The following is a 13,270-nucleotide window of genomic DNA, read 5'->3' as shown; positions in this document are numbered from 1 at the left end:
CTTTGGAAAAACTATGAGATATTTATTGACACTTTAGGAACAACTGAATAAAGAAGTTGCCTATCACACTTTGTGTCCGTAACTTTTCTATCAAGAAAGCAACACATATCTAGTAGAACATAATATAAACAAGCTTCTTATAGAGATAATGCAAAAAAGCACACTCATAAACACAAGATTTACATTGAATCCAATAATTGAAGATGGAAAAGGAAAATGAACGAAAACGTAATGGAACATTGAGTTATTGTGGATTCCGCTGAGTACAAAATATTATCCTTGAACGTCTGAGAGAGAGAGAGAGAGAGAGAGAGAGAGAGAGAGAGAGAGAAGATGGAAACTTTGGTAGTCGGGCGGCCATCGCAAGCCTAACTGGAACACTTCAAAGAGAATATTACAGTCACGAGAGTGTGACCGGAGGGAAGTGTTCAGGTTGTCAACGAAGTTGGACTCAAAAATAGATTTCGCTGGAAGCATAACCGAGTCCAGTTAGGGGAATTCAAAACCGACCCCTCGCTTCTCGTTTCTCGTCGCTGGAATTAGATCTTCATGTTCGTTTCTACGCTTCCAAAAATGGGCAGTGCGACGACAAGAAAGCGAGTATTATAGCTTAAAGGATTGTAAAACGAATGGCTATCCAATGATTAAAGTTAAAGTTTGGACTTGATTCTTTAAAGGACTGTAAAACGAATGCCTATACAATGATCAAAGTTTGGACTTGATTGTTTAAAGGATTGTAAAACGAATGGCTATCCAATGATTAAAGTTAAAGTTTGGACTTGATTCTTTAAAGGATTGTAAAACGAATGCCTATACCAAAATCAAAGTTTGGACTTGAAAACGAATGCTTATACCATGATCAAAGTTTGGACTTGATTCTTTAAAGGATTGTAAAATGAATGCCTATACAATTATTAAAGTTTGGACTTGATTCTTTAATGGATTGTAAAACGAATGCCTATACAATGATCAAAGTTTGGACTTGCTTCTTTAAAGGATTGTAAAATGAATGACTATGCAATTATTAAAGTTGGGACTTGATTCTTTAAAGGATCGTAAAATAAATGGGTATACAATTATTAAAGGTCAGACTTGATTCTTTAAAGGATTGTAAAATGAATGCCTATACAATCATTAAAAGTCGGACTTGAGTATTTAAAGGATTATAAAACTAATGGCTATACAATTATTGAAGGTCGGACTTGATTCTTTAAAGGATTATAAAACGAATGGCTAAACAATTATCAAAGTTCGGACTTGATTCTTTAAAGGATTGTAAAGCGAATGGCTATACAATTATTAAAAGTCTGATTCGAGTCTTTAAAGGATTGTAAAACGAATGGCTATGCAATTATTGAAGGTCGGACTTGATTCTTTAAAGGTTTGTAAAACGAATAGCTATCCAATTAAAGTTTGGACTTTATTCTTTAAAGGAATGTAAAACTAATGGCTATAAAATTATTAAAAGTCGGACTCGAGTCTTTAAAGGATTGTAAAACGATTGACTATCTAATTATTAAATGTCGACTTGAGTCTATAAAGGATTGTAAAACGAATGGTTATACAATTATTGAAGGTCGGACTTGATTCTTTAAAGGATCGTAAAACGAATTATCTATACAATTATTAAAGGTCGGACTTGATTCTTTAAAAGACTGTAAAACGAATGGCTATCCAATGATTAAATTTTGGACTTGATTCTTTAAAGGAATGTAAAACGAATGTCTATACTATTATTAAAGGTTGGACTTGAATGTCTATACTATTATTAAAGGTTGGACTTGATTCTGTAAAACGAATGGCTATCCAATGATTAAAGCTTGGACTTGTTTCAATAAGACATTTATCATTTTTGAAGTATTAGATTAGTCCAGGTATTTTCGACTTCTCTTGATATAACAATCAAAGAAGTGTCTGAATAAGGAATATCACACAACGGAAAAATTTTCCTTTTTAAAAGATTGCTTTGGGAATTAGAAAACATTTTGGGTTAGCACTGCTAGTGTTTGTGCTTGTCTCATTCGGTCTAACACAGAGGCAGGTGAGTTGCCTAAGATGGACATAGTGACTGAGGACTCTGCAATATATATATATATATATATATATATATATATATATATATATATATATATATATATATATATATATATATGTATATATATATAATTACCTGTTATTAATCTAATGAACATAATATGACCTGTGAATATTCCCTCAACAGTAATATGAACGAAATCTTTGAACGATATCTGTAATTATTATTAGATATTTTAAATTATTCAGCGATATAATGACATCACTAGTGTAAATTATCACTTGTTTTCTCTAAACATTAACTTACTAAATAGAATAATTTGTCATTAAAGCAAACAAACAAATGCACAGAGGAAATATTACAGGAAGGAAAACTCATTTCGGAAACCTGGAAAATCGACGAACAGGAGAGAGAGAGAGAGAGAGAGAGAGAGAGAGAGAGAGAGAGAGAGAGAGCAGGGAAAAGCAATTATGTCTAGGCCAGGAGGAAATCAGATTCTGGAATAGTTGCTCGGCAGGTTTGCTTTTGTCCATTATTTCGTGTGAGTTTATTTTGTTCTGTAGGATGAGTTCAAGATTTTTTTTATATATATCATTCTCTTGCGCTTTTTTATGTCGTCTCTCCATGGATCCTGACAACGGTGCATCAAGGTAAAATATCCTAATCAACAAAACAAGACACTTTCGTGTCTTTCCTATCTCACCCAAGTCATAATTCTTGACGCTAATGGTACCTGTGAGATTGACGCAAATTCTTCTTGGAATATTCATAGAAGGAGATTCTCAGTCATATCCTCTTTAATTTCCTGGCCACAGTGACAAATGGCAGAGGCAAAGACGAGGTTCATGAACTTGATGGGATCTTTCGCTTCGGAATCGTTATCTGTTTTTGAGGTTTACGTATAATTTTAGTGGTTTTGTGTCAGTAATAGAACTTTTATTTTTTAAAATGTTTTATTTTTCTATTTACAGAATCTTCAGATTTCTCCATTTAAGATTTTTGCTTTTGAGATTCTTACTGGTGCATAATGAAGATATAAATCAATGGCTCGTGTTCCGGTATTAGTTACATCATACTGTTTTATGGCAGCTCTTAATCGATTGAAGGACGGATGCAAGAAATGTAAAATAAGTAGAACAATAATTTTTTGTACCTACTCGTTTAAAATTTCGTAATGTTCCATATCTATAGGGTGTCCATAAAGTCTCAGTACCATTACATGTACTATGTAGTGGTCGGAATAATACTGTGACTTTATGGACACCCCCAGTTAAATTTCAAAATTGGATATCGGGTAATTTTACAAAAACTAACCACTCACTGACGTATTAGCATTATTTAAGATATATAATTTTTTTAATAAATGGAAGGTCCATCATTGTTAACCTAACGGAGAAATAATGATCGTACATTTGAGCATTTAGAGTAATTGTCAAACCATTCTTGCCCTCATTTCCGATTCCATAAGGGTTCATCAGTGAATGAAACAGTCGACCCATATGGAAATAGGGTTCTTAACTCAATGTAGCTATTGGCGGACGGGCTGGGCTTAATTGGAATGGAGGTGGCACTTCCAGTCTGAGTAATTAAGGATTCTACTGATGTCCTGCGTTCGTTACCTAAAGAGGTGACGTAAAGGGGGAGGATATGTTGTGTTGCAAAGTGTTATATCCCGTTCAATATTCCTTGCGGAGACAGATATACATCGATAAATAAATACAAACATAAATTTTATATATATATATATATATATATATATATATATATATATATGTGTGTGTGTGTGTGTGTGTGTGTGTGTATATATGTATATATATATAATATCTTTATGAACATAACTGTTTTGTATATAAATATCGATAGGTTACAAAGGAACATAACGCGCCCTTCATATTCTGTAGATGAACCAAAAAGAATGATCACACTACGCAAATAAAAATTAATTGACAACGTGGTATTTTCGAAATGAAACCGAATGTTTTCGTAACTCTCCCGCAAAATCTGTGTCATCAAAAATCAAGAGGAAGAAACGAACATCTGTGACATGTGTAATGGTACTTAGGATCGAAGTAAATCCGGTGAGGGTACCACCTTTCGGACTGATGATCAGAACTTCGCTAACGCACCTCATCTTCGACGAGTCAACATTGGGTGGGGAATTGGATGAGTGATGGAGGGGAAAATAAGAAAAGTTCTATTTTTGGAAGTGGGGGAAGAAGATAAAGAATGTGATGATGAAAAGGTAAGTGGGGGAAAAAGGAAAATACACGAAGATCATGGGAGGTAGATTGCGTCGAGATAAGGAAACAAATGAGCTCCACTGGAGCGTCTGCCAAGAAATTGAGAAAAGAAAATGTTGCCGGATAAAAAAAAAATTGTGAACTACCTGTTTACGTATATACCATCCAATATGTGACAATAGTCATGAAATGAAGGTCAATGGAATACGTGAAAATTTGCAAAACATATTAAATTGACAGATCCTAACATGAACCATTTATATTCCACCGTCTCATGTGGGGCTAATGGTTTAACACGAACCTCTATATTCTGGTTCAGATCGCATGTTTGGGCTTTAAGCTTTCGCTGGAAATGTTCATTTGGACAGATAGGTAGGTAAATAAATAGATTGGATATATAGATAGATCCTTACTGGCGCAGTAATAAAAGAAAACAAAGGGGAAAGCTTGAAGTAGAACTTATGTGAAAGGTGGATTTGCAAATGACTATGAGAAATGTCTTAAGAATCTAATAGTATTACGAAGCTACTAAATAGTAAATAAATCTCAAGATTAGGGGGGACTGGAAGAGAGAGAGAGAGAGAGAGAGAGAGAGAGAGAGAGAGAGAGAGATTATTAGTTCCGGTAAAAATTAAACCCGAGTTAGGGTGAGATTGGAAGTAATTTAGTAAATGAGAAAACTTTGGTGATTTACCTTCTGCACCCGAGTTTTAGAAGCCCACTGCGTGCAACAAAAACGTTCTTTGCTATATTGCTAATTGAACGGTTTTTCACCACCTCTCGTTTTCTGCTGAACATAAATTCGTATCGTTGATGTTGAAGTCCACTAGCTGCGTCTGTGCAGTAAATAGTTTTCTGCAGTATTATTATTATTATTATTATTATTATTATTATTATTATTATTATTATTATTATTATTATTATTATTAATATAGAAGATTTGAAAGAAAACATCAGTATTCCAATATTGGTTCATGTATAGTTGATGGAATTGTTTATAAATAAATTATATAACTATATGTATTTATTTATATACGTGCAAAAATACACACATAAACACCACAAATACACGCATTGTATATTACATATTATACATGCATTAAGCTACAAATGTCCTTTAATATCCAATTCGCTCTATTTCGGAACTGATATATTTTCAAATATGTTAGCATATTATATGAAAATATATTAATTCCGAGGTAGAGCGAATTGGATATTAAAGGACATATATAACTTATTGCATGTATATGAATCACGGTGATGTGATAAAGATTCAGATATAGTATATATATATATATATATATATATATATATATTGTATGTATATGTGTATGTATGTATCTATGTATGTATGTGTATGTATGTATGTATGTGTGTGTGTGTGTGATGTGATATAATATAAAAGAACTGCAATATATGAATCAATAACCTTTTGTGTTACTGAGAGCCTGACGAGAAGAGACATAAGATCTCTAGCACGAGACGTATTAGTATTCTGAGTGCATTCCCTTCATTGTTATATTAACCAGTATGTTTTGTTACTGTCATGATACTCCTGAGAGAGAGAGAGAGAGAGAGAGAGAGAGAGAGAGAGAGAGAGAGAGAGACTCAATGCGGTCACTTCCAGTTTTCGCACGCAGATAACCAGATATATAGTACATTAATTGGTGTGCAACACGGATTATACTAAAATTTAGCAAACATCTCAGCCATCTGTGCCGGCATTATGTATAGAGCCATGCGATGCCACGACGGCTCAGAGCAATTCATTAAGCAATTCAGTGGATTGTTTTGAACCGTCTTGGCATCATATGGCATTAAATACGATGCCAGCACATATTGCTGAAAGGTTTGTTATAATATAGATATGTTTGTAGCACACTTTTTTTGTATCACTTTCCCGACCTTCAGGGTGTGAAAACTGGAATTGAGCAGATTGATTCTCTCTCTCTCTCTCTCTCTCTCTCTCTCTCTCTCTCTCTCTCTCTCTCTCTCTCTCTCTCACCTTTTCCTGTCACAGCCGGCTCCCCTCTTTTCCCTGCGTTGACCTCCCTTGGATAAATGCAAATGTCGCACAAGCCGTGGAGGAACTGTTAGCTGATCTGGCTTTATATATTTTCTTTCTCATCCTTTATTTAACACAATATGATTGGTATGTGCAATTATAGAAGAATAACATAAAAAAATTATGCCAAGGACGAGACTCATTATTAAAGATTATAATAACCTACATCGAGGTTTCCAGCGTTCCATAGGAATCATTACTGGAACAGAATTTAATATAGTTGTCCTAATAAGGTAATATGAGAAATATCTATAATCCAAGCGTTGTAATTTTGTCTTCATTTCAATTTCCGCCTGTGTAAGATTTCAAGATGCTTAGTAGAGCGATGACGAATATTGATTATTATGATTCTCTATGGTATTACAGACTGGATATATCACATTAATGTTAAATATGTAAAAAAAAATTCTTTCAACATTCATTGCTTACGTCTCCTGTACTCCCAAATATGAACAAATATACATCAGAGCTTCAAAGATTATTTCATGAAATTATAAGTTGTTATAAGTTGCGATCGATAAATATAAATATGATTTTTTTTTCAATAAGCCGTTTACAGTTGAAAATTTTTTCTTTTTTTTAAATGATGGAGCCATGACCAGTTGTTTTGAGACAGAGGGAACAGACTGTAAGATGATATACCCTTGTTACGTCTATAATTCTTTGGAATATGGGAATATTCTTGAAAATAGAGAGAGAGAGAGAGAGAGAGAGAGAGAGAGAGAGAGGAGAGAGACAAGGATTAGGATGTCTCAAAGTCCATCTAAGGAGACATCATGTGGTTGCTTATCTCTATGAGCAGGCTTTACAATTTTCTTCACAGGGTTCTAATGACTTTGTCTAGCTTTCTTGTAAACTCTTCCACACACATACACACACACAACAGAGAGAGAGAGAGAGAGAGAGAGAGAGAGAGAGAGAGAGAGAGAGAGTGTATGAATGTGGTGATATTTTCATAATATGAATATCAAATTGAAATACAAAGACTATATTTCATTCAATTTTTTTTAAGTTAGCCACAGACTGGCTGTGGATAAAGGAGTTTAGTCTCTATTAGAGAGTTAACCATTTTACAACTTCGAATACCTTATTTTATAGCCCAGACTCTAGTCAAACGTTCAGACGCTAAATTCACAAACATTGCCAGCAGCAAAAAAAAAGAAGAAAAAAATTAATGAAGAAAGGATTGGAAGGATTTCAGAGAGAGAGAGAGAGAGAGAGAGAGAGAGAGAGAGAGAGAGAGAGAGAGAGAAAGCAATTTCCCTTAGGTTATAATTATGAGACATCTTCGACGTCACTTACTACTTTCGTGAAGATACTGACGAATTTTTCACAAGGATTCTTGGAGAGGGGAAAAGGAGGTCCTCTAGTGGTGAGGGGAATTACTTTATAATCTATTTGAAGGAAACGTTTATTAAAACTCATCTTTTTCTCGAAATATTTATTATTTTCTTTCCGTACTTTTTCCCTTCACGAAGTTGAAACGCTGATTAGAATCCATCCGAGACAGAAGTTTTCGAAAATTTTATGTTAATGTAAGAAGGTCGAACCCTAGTGTTTTCATTCCGATACAGATAGGTGATTAGGACAGACTTCCTATTACAGGAGTCTGTTACCAACTTGTAGACTTGTTAGCTGAAGCCACTGCGAAAATTTAAAAAAGAAAAGATAAAGTACCCCGGAGATGTGCTAGATACACGAAAGTACTTGGTAATCTGTCTTTTATTTTTTGAATTTTCCCCGTGGCTTCAGCTAATAAACAAAATCACGTGCTTACTTTTGTGATTTCTTAGATTATAGACTTGCCTCTGAAAGTTTCGGGTATTTCCACTGCCTTATCAAAGTAAACTGATTTATTAAGTTATGCATCCTTAATAAATGTCATCTTTCTTCCTTCTGACTTGACACCCTCTCTAAAAAAAAATGATTTCACAGCGTAACTAAGTGCTCTCCTCCTGTTACACCTTTCAAACCTTTCTTAGTAACAATTTCCTTTTCAGCGCTGAATTACCTCTTAGGTCCCAGCTCTTGTCCTTTGGCCTAAATTCTATATTCCATTCTATTCTGAATAAATTTCAGAGAAGTGAAGCCAGTATTTTGAATAAAACGTGACCAAAAAATATTACAGAAACATAATACATTATATATATATATATATATATATATATATGATATATATCTATATATATATATATATATATAATATATATATATAGATAATTCCTATATATATATTAATATTATATATTATATATTATATAATATACTAAGATATATTATATTATATATAATTATATATTATTAATAATTATATATTAGGACATATCAGAAACATTCTTTCAGAGATAAATAAACCCACCCAATTCACTCTTTTGAGCTGAAAGGGAAGAGCAAAGTATAATTTGCATCTTATTTCATCTGAATATGCAAAAACAGAATATTCTCTTTACGATTTCATCTCCTCAGCTTCGTCTGTATTTTTAAGTTCCATCTCTCCCTTATGCATCTATTTTTGTTAACCTTTTTCCCTACCTTGTCTCCGGCTCACCCCTTTGCATATTTAATCATTTTTTCAAGTGCCCTTAAATTTTTACGATTCGTACATGATACCTTTTTCCTGTTGTAATTTCTTCTAACAGATGGTGTTTGCGTCATTTTATTTTTGTTATATGTTTTATACTCTTCGGTTTAAGAAAGCGATTCGTGGCTGTGTTAATAATTGCAGTGTTTGGTAATAAGAAAAATATCATATAAGACAAATATCATTATTAACCTGTTAATATCTGTTTAATTTAACTATAACTTCAATTATTCAAGAATTGCATGAACCAAAAATATTAAAAGATGAAAATTTTTTATTAGCAAAGAAATTAAAAAGTAAGGAAGATGAAGTGGTTGAAAAATTTTATAAAAAAAAATAAAGATGAACTTATTTTTACAAAAAAGAATAAGGAAGATAAAGTGATTAAAGAATTTCATGATAAAAAATATTAAAAGATTGAGTTTTTCTAACTAACTAAGAAAAGAAAGTAAGGAAGATGAAGTGATTGAAGATTTTTATTAAAAAAATTTTAAAAGATGAAACTTTTTATACCAACAAAGAAAAATTACAAAGTAAGGAAGCTGAAGTGATTGAAAAATTTTATGAAAAAAATATTTAAAGATGAACTTTTTTACTAACAAAAAATAAGGAAGATAAAGGGATTGAAGAATTTTATGAGCGAAAAATATTAAAAGATTAAGGTTTTCTTACTGATAAAGAAAAAAAGTAAGGAAGATGAAATGACTGAAGAATTTTAAGGAAAACAACATAAGGTGAACTTTTTTTTTTTTACTAACAAAGAAAAAAAGTAAGGAAGGTGAAGTGATTAAAGAATTTTATGAAAAAAAAATATTGAAAGATTAACTTTTTTACTGACAAAGAAAACAAAACAAAAAAAATAAAGAAGATGAAGTGATTGACAGGGATCCAAACAAGATAGCGGAAATGTCTTTAAGCAGGAAATAAAGTAAATGCTTAAGTATTACGAAAACCTCGTAATATTTCCATATGAATCAGTTCTCGAAATCAAATTCGCCAAGGGGATCAGCCAATTCCAGTAGGATATTTAAACTCCTAATCACTTTTGGTTTGTCGAGAGGAGGAGAAGCTTTTACTGTAATAAAGGAGTGCTTGTATTTGTTTCTCGTGCATGAGAGGTCGAACATTTCTGGAATTTCAACAGTATTTGCAGTTGTTTACATATATATATATATATATATATATATATATATATATATATATATATATATATATATATACTTATCAACAAAACCAAATATAAAGATTTTAAATGATTTCTTATCAACTTTTCCAGATAGCGCTATTCGGCTCGCCACCTCTGCTTCGCTACTGGCCACACCTTTCATAAAGGCACAGCAGTTTCATCGTAGATATTTTGGCTTTTATTTACGTGGCTTTTCCAAAGGTGAATATGAACCAAAGCAGCTATTACATTAGGAGCGAATGGAATACAAGATACCTTCCCTTGTCTTCAAAAGTTATGTACAATTGTTGACAGATGCAGGTAAACTGAACTATGTCGATCTACTACTTTTTTTTTTTATTACAACAGTAACTTTTATGGGAACATTTATTTTATCCATGTATACACCAGTTATGAACATTTTTGTGGAATATCTTGCAACTTGTTAAAGACAATTGATAATAATAATAATAATAATAATAATAATAATAATAATAATAATTAATAATAATAATAATAATAATAATAATAATAATAATAATAATAATAATAACAATAATAATAATAATAATAATAATAATAATAACAAAGAGGCATGATTCAGTGGCAAAAGCCCTCCACTGGAGCCTGTGCAAGAAACATCAGCTACCTTGCAGTAATAATGGTACGAGCAAGAACCTGAGGGAGTGATAGAAAACGATCAGGCAAAGATCCTCTGGACTATGGTATCAGGACGGATAGGGTGATACGTGCAAACAGACCAGACGTGACGTTGATTGACAAAGTCAAGAAGAAAGTATCCCTCATTGATGTCGCAATACCATGGGACACCAGAGTTGAAGAGAAAGAGAGGGAAAAAATGGATAAGTATCAAGATCTGAAAATAGAAATAAGAAGGATATGGGATATGCCAGTGGATATAGTACCCATAATCATAAGAGCACTAGGCACGATCCCAAGATCCCTGGAAAGGAATCTAGAAAAACTAGAGGCTGAAGTAGCTCCAGGACTCATGCAGAAGAGTGTGATCCTAGAAACGCCACACATAGTAAGAAAAGTGATGGACTCCTAAGGAGGCAGGATGCAACACGGAACCCCACTCTATAAATACCACCCAGTCGAATTGGAGGACTGTGATAGAGCAAAAAAAAAAAAAAAAAAAAAAATTATTATTATTATTATTATTATTATTATTATTATTATTATTTTATTATTATTATTATTATTATTAGTTTTTTTTTTTTTTTTTTTTTTTTTTTTTTTTTTTTTGCTCTATCACAGTCCTCCAATTCGACTGGGTGGTATTTATAGAGTGGGGTTCCGGGTTGCATCCTGCCTCCTTAGGAGTCCATCACTCTCCTTACTATGTGTGCCGTTTCCAGGATGACACTCTTCTGCATGAGTCCTGGAGCTACTTCAGCCTCTAGTTTTTCTAGATTCCTTTTCAGGGATCTTGGGATCGTGCCTAGTGCTCCTATGATTATGGGTACGATTTCCACTGGCATATCCCATATCCTTCTTATTTCTATTTTCAGATCTTGATACTTATCCATTTTTTCCCTCTCTTTCTCTTCAACTCTGGTGTCCCATGGTATTGCGACATCAATGAGTGATACTTTCTTCTTGACTTTGTCAATCAACGTCACGTCTGGTCTGTTTGCACGTATCACCCTATCCGTCCTGATACCATAGTCCCAGAGGATCTTTGCCTGATCGCTTTCTATCACTCCCTCAGGTTGGTGCTCGTACCATTATTTACTGCAAGTAGCTGATGTTTCTTGCACAGGCTCCAGTGGAGGGCTTTTGCCACTGAATCATGCCTCTTTTTGTACTGGTTCTGTGCAAGTGCCGGGCATTCGCTTTGCGATGTGGTTTATGGTTTCATTTTTCGTATTGCACTTCCTACATATGGGAGAGATGATATTTCCGTCTATCGTTCTTTGAACATATCTGGTTCTTAGGGCCTGATCTTGTGCCGCTGTTATCATTCCTTCAGTTTCCTTCTTTAGCTCTCCCCTCTGTAGCCATTGCCATTATTATTATTATTATTATTATTATTATTATTATTATTATTAACTTCACACAATATATATATATATGTATATATATATATATATATATATATATATATATATATATATATATGTATGTATGTATGTATGTATATATATGTGTACGTGTGTGTGTGTGTGACAATGAGTAGCGTCATCCCTTTGACATAGAAGCTATATCTGGCTCCGTTGCAATACATTTCCCTTAAACATTTTCTTGTGGTATATTAAATAATCACAGTATGAAAGAAGAAAAAACAATTAAAGTAGAGTATTTTAAGGTTTTTTAACGTCGCCACTCAAAATAATACTTCCCTTGAAAACATCGGGTCGTCTACACTTATGTTGCATTTCGTGATAAGGTCTGTAACGAACTGAGGTTTCGCGTATGTTACTTCCTAAAAATAGTAGAAGCTAAAGCATAGGCCTCTAAGAGTTTTATTCTTTCTTTTATATATTAAGTGAACATTATTTCGGTTAGTCTGCATCGCCATTGGAAAATAAACGACGATTAGGATATAGTTCTCAGAGAAGACTTTCACTTTTCTTATTGATGCGTTTTACGAATTCATATATATATATATATATATATATATATATATATATATATATATATATACATATACATATGTATATATATGTATTTATGTATATATATGTATATATATATATATATATGGTATATATATATACATATATATATATATATATATATATATATATATATATTATATATATATATATATATCTATATATATATATATATATATACTATATATATATATATATATATATATATATATATATATATATAATATATATATATATATATATATATATATATATATTAGTTTCAATGACTAGTGCAAAAAGAACCTTGTGGCTTCCTGGAAATTGAAAATTCCAACTTCCTGATGCAATCAGGTTCTCTCTCACAGGCTCTTTGCCTGTGCACGTCCAGGAATGAGACGCGGCTTGGCAATGCAACCCGGCAATTTTTTACCTTTTTATATTCTACAGCTACAATTCCACTTACTTCTGAACGTTTTACTATATTCTCTGTTATGGATTAAGACCCTTCGATATCGTCAGCTGTAGAGTTAACATAGGGGGAAATATAACAGAAGAGAGAT

This window comes from Macrobrachium nipponense, chromosome 4, assembly GCF_015104395.2.
Source record: "Macrobrachium nipponense isolate FS-2020 chromosome 4, ASM1510439v2, whole genome shotgun sequence".
Lineage (NCBI taxonomy): Eukaryota > Metazoa > Arthropoda > Malacostraca > Decapoda > Palaemonidae > Macrobrachium > Macrobrachium nipponense.
Note: the sequence above shows the minus strand (reverse complement) of the source record.